Source organism: Littorina saxatilis, linkage group LG2 (genome assembly GCF_037325665.1).
Source record: "Littorina saxatilis isolate snail1 linkage group LG2, US_GU_Lsax_2.0, whole genome shotgun sequence".
Lineage (NCBI taxonomy): Eukaryota > Metazoa > Mollusca > Gastropoda > Littorinimorpha > Littorinidae > Littorina > Littorina saxatilis.
The window spans coordinates 44,721,595-44,729,335 of NC_090246.1; the positions used below are offsets into that span (position 1 = coordinate 44,721,595).

Consider the following 7,741-nt stretch of genomic DNA (forward strand, 5'->3'; position numbering starts at 1 on the left):
ATGGTTTGAAAGCTCGCCACCTTCGCCGAATGACTCGAACACGTTTTTTTCGGTTAGTAACTGATCGAACTGTCGCTTTTGAGCCACTCTGTTTCAAGCATTTCACCTAAATTAAACAAGAATGTCACAGTTTGTGTCTATGGTGCAAGGTAGCCGACCGTCTCATTGTAGCCAAGTTACGACAGTTGCTCGATTGACGCATTTCACGTCTTCGATATTGAGCGAGTTTTCGCGAGGAACAGGGTTGAGCTACGGTAGGGTCACTGCGCATGTCTGGTTTTTTTCTTCGCGGAAACGCTGTTGGGTTGTGTCCAGTCGCGTCCCTTGCAACAAGATGGCGACAAGCGCGTTACGGATTTACTGTTGTGGAGAGTTGATGGACGACGATGATGAACAAGCAGTACTGTTTTATTGTTGATGTGAATGTAATGCCAAAACATCGAACTATCGATTCGAACGTCAATGAAGAAGTGAGCGTGAAAATCGAGCGCAAAACAGCCGGGTAAAAGTTCAGGGCGCTAAAGTACATTTGAGCCGAAATCGCACCCAAACTCCTGTTGACCTCATTTCTTCCCAAAATAAACATCACTGCTAAAATAAAATGCATTAAAACCAAGACAGTATCCAACCCAGTATCCTTAATTTTTGAAAGGCTAAGTGATTTACAACAAATGTCTTCTCACAATCCGTAACTTTGTCAAAAAATAGTTGCAGAAGTTTCTCACCTCGCCTTGGCAGCCATCTTGGAACTGGAGAGACCCTACGCAGGAAGCAAGGTTGAAAGTTGGTTAACCGGTGACGTCACTCCAGTCGTACCGGACCGAGTTTTTGCGACCTCCGGTTCGACTCGAGTCACCTTAGTTGACGCTAAAACTCGCTCATTCTGTCTGAGCTCATTTCCCAATGAGCTGCCTTAAAAACAGGAATGTCCTGCAATTGTATTATGCGTTGGAGGTTTCTTTTGAATGGGTAGGGACATTTAAGAAGCAATATCGTCGTATAATGATGTCAAGTGAGAGACCCTGCAAATTAACATTGAAAGTGGGAACTTCGGAAGCAAAGTTGCCAGCTACTCGGTATGCAAGAGCTAAATTGAAAGCCGAAGTAGTGGCTTCGAGAGTTCTGAGGTCAAGGTCGAGGAAATTGGGGGAATCCCAATTAGTGCGCATGCGTTTGTAAACGGTAGGCTTGGTGACCAGAGGAAACAAATCTCATCGCGAGTTCGTAAATGGGCGAACGTTGATCGCGCTGTAGCTTTTACTATAGTTGTTGCTTCTGCCTGGTTGAACGAAAGGGTCGGTTCAAAGCTGTGATGATTGTCATGAAATTGAATGACTGTCTATAATAATGATTTTGTTCACCAGAATGTTGGGGAGAATAAAACATTTTTTGTTTATGTGGTAGCGAAGTCGGTTATGTTAAACCTCTTCTTTTTTTTAATGATTGTGTATCGGTAAAACTGTTTTGGACAAAATAGGTTGGTTAGAGCGAACGTTTGGGTTACTGGTAACTTTGAAAAGGCAGAAATCAATCAGTGTTTGGAGAATCAAGATATAAGGTGTAGTGAAACGAAGATAAGCCGGTTCAGTGACTTTCATATTAATTGGGAAAATGTGTGTCCGAATTTTTACAAAAGATAAATTGTTGTACTTTGGTATTTGTACATTTTGTTTGTCCTCGTTAATTGTGAACAGGATGTATGTTTATGCAAAGTTGAAAGTCAAGATTGGATTTGTTTATCCTACGCGCGTGTGTGCATGTGTGTTAGACATAGAACACTTTATTATCTCAATTTCGAGAAACTCGGGTGTGGTGAATCACAACAAACAACATAAAACGTAAGAAAATAAATAAAATATTGAGGCGCAAATAATCAGCTCATAATAGTGTGTGTGTGTGGGGGGTGGGGGGTGGGGGTGCACACACACACACACACCGTCGAACACACACACACACACACACACACACACACACACGCACGCACACACAAACAAACGCACAATTATACCCGCACGCACGCACGCACAGGCACTCGCACAAATACATACAAACACTTTCACACACACACACACACATACGCACACGCACGCACACACACACACACACACACACACAAACACATGCGCGCGTGCACAGCAAATGAATGAATGAATGAACAGACGCACACCTACACACGCACGCACGCACGCACACACCCACACACACGCACACGCTCACACAAACACACACTCACACATGCACACAAAGACGCCCATTTACATAGAAACACCCCCCCCCCCCCCCCCCCCGGGGATTAAATTTTAAGAGTGGTGGCCAGTGACCCAGAACGAACAAAAGTCAAAGCTGGCAACTCAGGTTTGTATTCAGGGAAATTTACACGAAATGCACGCACGAGATACGACTTTTCTTTCTATTTTCTCTCTTTGGGACTTTCATTTGCGTTAGATCGGTTTTATATGAAAAACCGAAGAAAAGCCCTGCTATTTTGCACTGAGAAACTTTGGAAGCAGCGTGTTTACTCCTGGGTTTCGCTGTAGTACAATTACCCTCACTTACTTCCTCGCTTGCTTCAAAAGTAAGCACTTTTTCTGTCCCATGCATGCAAAATTGAGGATGTACTTCCGATGTCGCTCAAAACGTAGGAAGTTGTCGCAAACTACCATCAATTACTTCCTCGCTTTGCTTCGAAGTAAGCCCTTCTTCCGGCCCATGCATACAAAAGTGAGGCAAGTTCTTCCGATGTCACTCAAAACTTCGGGAGTTTTCGCGAACTCCCCCCATAAGCATACGGGCAAAGGATGCTCCCCGATAACCCACAAAAAAAAAAAAAAAAAAAAAAAAAAGAGAGGCAAAAAAGAGAGGGTTGAAGCTGCCTGCATGCAACTGAGATAAAAATAAAAAATAAAGGAGAAAAAAAGTTCAACATAATCATTTATTTTTCTCCCTAACATTCAGGTCAACAAAGTCATTGTCATAGCTAGGCAGTCATTCGATTCCAAGACCCTTTCGTTTAACCATTCAAAAAACAACAGCAATAACGCTGTTAGTACTACAGCGCGCTCAACGTTCGCCCTTTTGAACTCACGATGAGACTTGTTTCTTCTGGTCGCCAAGCTTACCGTTAACAAACGCATGTACTAGTTGGGATTCCCCCAATTTTCGCGACCTTGACCGAATACTCTCGAAGTCAGCACTACGGCGTTCCTGCATAGGGAACAGTTAGAAAGTTAACTTCGGGAGTTCCCACTTTCAAAGGAGGCCTCTACTTCCAGTGTTTCTGACTTCCAGTTCATGCATACGGGCCCTGTAAACAACACCTGAGCCCACTGCTGACGTTGCCACCTCACACGTTGAGTGCACCAGGCTCGGCGAGCTGCTCGGTGATTAGCAGTCAGGGTTGTTCCTCGGACTGGACGCCTTGCACGCAAGCCAAAGTTGTGTAAGCGGTTTCGGATCGTCTGACCACTAACAACAGTGTTGGTGGTAGCTTGTAGGCGTTGCCTAATGTTGTTTGCCGTAGCCATTCTTTGTTGCATGGCCTGCCTCTGAATGAAGCGATCCTCTCATTGTGTGGTGACTCTGGGCCGACCAGAACGTGTCGCTCCTGCACTCTTCCAGTTGCGTGGAATCTCTGTTTTAGTCTGATGATGACAGAGGGAGCCACTGCAAGCCTCTGGGCCACTTGCCTGGCAGCAAAACCGTCTTGTAGCCATCCTATTGCTCTTCCTCTATCCAAATCGCTCAGTTTTCTTCGTGGGGGCATGTTGCTACTGTGCATAATTGTGTCAGCGTGTCAACCTTTAAACACAAGCTGGTGAGCGATGTTCATAGCCAGGACCCTGTTGTAGCACGTGCATCACAACCTTTTGCCCAGACATGTATTCCACACTGCAGAATTTTTTTCGCGTTTCTTTTGTTGCTCGGTATATATATATATTTTTTTTTTACAGGTTCTAGTGTTCATCACAAGAAATGTCTTTGAACATTTTAGAATATTTTACCAACATACTAGACGTACTTCCAGTAAAATGCTGATGTTGGCTACCTATCACTAAGAAGAAGAGAAGAAGATTGTTACACGTATTTGTTTCAATGTTATGCAATGTTTTTAAACTCGTTCACTTGTGGCCAAAAAGTTCATGACTTCGCATGTATTTAGACAAATGATTGATACAAACACTGCGAAAATTGTAGGGGAAAGTCCCCAAATACCGAACGGTGCCTAATACCGAACAGCTGATTTCTCGAAAACAAGAGGTGACTACTCAAATTGGACTGCACGAGGTGATAGAGTACCGTCCCTGATTATCCTGCACCAAAAATCATGGCGGATAAAGGCGGCAAAAAAAAAACGGTGAGTGATTTTATGATTTTATGACTCTCAATGCTATTTCGACCCACAGCAGACTAGGATCATAGTATGAATTTGAGTTGCTTTTTGTGAAAAGTTATGGTTGAAATTAACAGTGTGATCTATCTGCTTGCCAAATATGTCGGTTTGAAAGCATTCGTCTTATAGATCTTGCCTGAGCGCCGCGTGGTTTTAAAATAGTTAGGTAGATTTCAATTACTGAACACTCCATGTTTCAAATACCGAACAGTGTTCGGTATTTGAACTTGTGTGTTCGGATTTTGACTCTCTCTCTCTCAGGGCCGGACCAAATGAGTTGTAAGGGGGGGGGGTTCCTCCTTTTTTTTTGGGGGGGGGGGGGGGGGGGGGGCAAATCAGCGAAGTGGCGAAGCCACAAGCGGCGCCTGCGAACTAGGGGGGCCCGGGGGCATGCTCCCCCGGAAAATGTTTGAAAAACGGTTAAAATCTGTGCAATCTGGTGCATTCTGGGCTTTGTTTTGAGGGTTAAGGCCTGTCAGTGTGAGTTGGTGGGGGGGTACCTTTTTCTCATCGGATTTCACATTAAATAAAATTTGTTAGAGACACACACAAAATTTATTTAAATTTTTTTTTAAAAAATCCCACTCAAAGCAAGGTACATGCTTTTTCCAGGGGTGGGGTTCCGGAACCCCTGGAACCCCCCCCCCTGGGTCCGGCCCTGCTCTCTCTCTCTCTCTCTCTCTCTCTCTCTCTCTCTCTCTCTCTCTCTCTCTCTCTCTCTCTCTCTCTCTCTCTCTCTCTCTCTCTTCTCTTCTCTTTTTATTTTCTGTGCATGTGTATGCCAGAAGTAGATCTTGTTAGTACAGAGTGATGAGCGTTGTTAATACTTGGTGTACCGGTATATTGTGCAGGGCTACATGGTCAACGCAGTCACTGGCAACAGCCATGGCAGCTGTCATAGACAAGAGGCTTGGACTTCGAGCAGCTGCAAGAGCGTATGGAATCCCACCCACAACACTTAAAGATCATCTTGATGGAAAATACGAACATGCCATGGGTGATACAAAACATTTGGGGAGGCCGTCCATTCTTCCCCCAGCAATAGAAAAAGAATTGGTTGACCATATCATTAAATGTGAGAGGATGTTTTTTGGCCTGACCAGAAAAGACGTTATGTCACTTGCATACGAAATAGCGAGCAGAAATGGAATTCAACATATTTTCAATGAAGACAAAAAATCCTCCGAGCCAGCAGGTTCCTCATCTGAAGAAGCAGGACCCCCCTCTGAACCAATAGGACCCCCCTCTGCACAAGCAGGACCCCCCTCTGAACCAGCAAGACCCCTCTCTGGGCGAACTGGACATCCAGTAGACCCACTTTCTGAGCCACCTAGCCCATGCTCTGAGTAAGACATAGGCCTATTTTTGGCCCTTCCAAACAAAACAGTTATCCAAACCAATCCCGATGGACGCTGCTTTTTTAGATCCATTGTCATCGGCAACACTCCTGCGTTCCAAACTGCAGAAAGGGACGGTAATGGGTTACCCTCAGAGTGTCACACGAAAATACAAGAACAGATCCAATCTGATGCTCTAAGACAAAAGATGACCAGTCACATGCTCAGCAACATTGAAGGCTTCCGCGAAGTGTCAGCTGCAATAAACTTTGACATGCCATCATCTTTCGCTTTTTTCTCCCTAGAAGAAAAGATTCTTCACATGGCTCATTCAACTGCTTCAGTGGGAGACATGGACATTTCTGCTACAAGTGAGGTGTTGCAGCAGCCCATCCACATCATCAATGCAGAGTCTGGGAACGTTCTCAAATACAACGATGACTCTTTGGCTCAACCAGTGACTCTCCTTTACTCACCTCATTTGTTTGTATATTTCGCTGCGAGTCCAGTATATTAGGTATTACTCTTAGTTTATCATCTCGCATGCAGTCACTCCCTGTTTACTCCACCTCATGGGGACAATGCAGGACACTATGACTGCGTCCTTGAGTCAGCTGTTTCAGTGGCGCTGATTTCTCACAATCCCAGTGTTTCACAACAGAAACGAAAATCCAGAAAAACAGAAGCTGAACTTATCACGTCAAGTCCATACAAACGTAAACTTGAAGAGTGGCAGGCAAAACAAAAACCAACAAAGAAAACAAGCAAATCAAAGCCAAACACAGAGAACACAGAGAAACAGAAAGCTAGAAACAAGAAAACAAGCGTCAGTCATCAGCAGGAAGCTAGCTGGTTCTGTTTTTTTGTGCCGAGAATGCACCCGTGAGGACATGATTCAGTGTTTGATGTACTCAGAATGGGTACATGTGGGTTGCGCTGGAACAACAGAAAGCCAAAGAGAGTACTTTTGCGATGTTTGTCAGTCAAAGTAACATTGGTTTTTGCTGTTCGGATTTTGAACCTCTGTGTTCGGAGTTAGGGAACAGGTGTTGTAATTCCGAACATATTCTAAAAAAAATGAATGTAAGATAACTTTCTTTTATGTTGATTTCTGTTCACAAAAAGTGGTATGAATGTTGCTGATCAATTACTTTATTAAAATTCACATTCAAAAACGGTCTGTCTTCTGTTGTTTTTGAGATGATGGCAGATTTGCTTAAGTGTTCGGTATTTGGGGACTTTCCCCTATATGCGTATAAGCACTGACGGAGCGGGACTCATCCGTAAAGACAGGGACCTATATTTAGGTCTATGGTAAAGAGAACTCTTGACAGAGGCGATAAACCTGTGTGAGAGGAGTTCTCACTGACGTGCGCCTGGGGCCAAAAAGGTTATGCACCAAAAAGCACTAGTTGCTCGGGCAAAACCATACTTCAGCGGTGAACGAACACAGAAACACAGATCCAACGAAGAAATGTGTGATTTTTCGGCTTTTGCACCCTTGGGACCCTCTAAAATTATGCAGTGGGGGTCCATGGACCCTCTATTAAGGAGTGTGTGTGTGTGTGTGTGTGTGTGTGTGTGTGTATGCGTGCGTGCGTGTGTGCGTGCGTGTGTGCGTGCGAGCGTGCGTGCGTGCATGTATCTGCGTGTGTGTGTATGCGTGCATCCATGCGTATATGTAGGTGCGTGCGTGCGTGCGTGCGTGTGTGTTTGTGTGTGTGTTAATTAGAAATAACGTGTACAAAGACAATCACAGATAGAAAGGTAAAGAGACAGAGGAAAACAATTTTGAGACATTAAAAGAGAAAGGAGAGATATAAAAGAACAAGTCGCGTAAGGCAAAATTACAACATTTAGTCAAGCTGTCGAACTAACAGAATGAAACTGAACTCACTGCATTTTTACAGCAAGAGCATATACTCGTAGCATCGTCAGTCCACCGCTCGATGCAAAGGCAGTGAAATTGACAGGTGTGACTTTGCTTATACGAAAATTGATGTCGACTTAGTAC

The 7,741-nt window shown here is 44.3% G+C and overlaps 1 long non-coding RNA gene across 1 annotated transcript; it reads left to right on the plus strand.

The window, feature by feature from the left end:
• The first annotated feature begins 4,187 nt into the window (after positions 1–4,187).
• On the plus strand, positions 4,188–6,576 carry LOC138959067 (uncharacterized). The gene is made up of 2 exons (XR_011453606.1): positions 4,188–4,354; positions 5,242–6,576. It is a non-coding gene; the product is annotated as an uncharacterized lncRNA (long non-coding RNA).
• Positions 6,577–7,741: the final 1,165 nt, after the last annotated feature.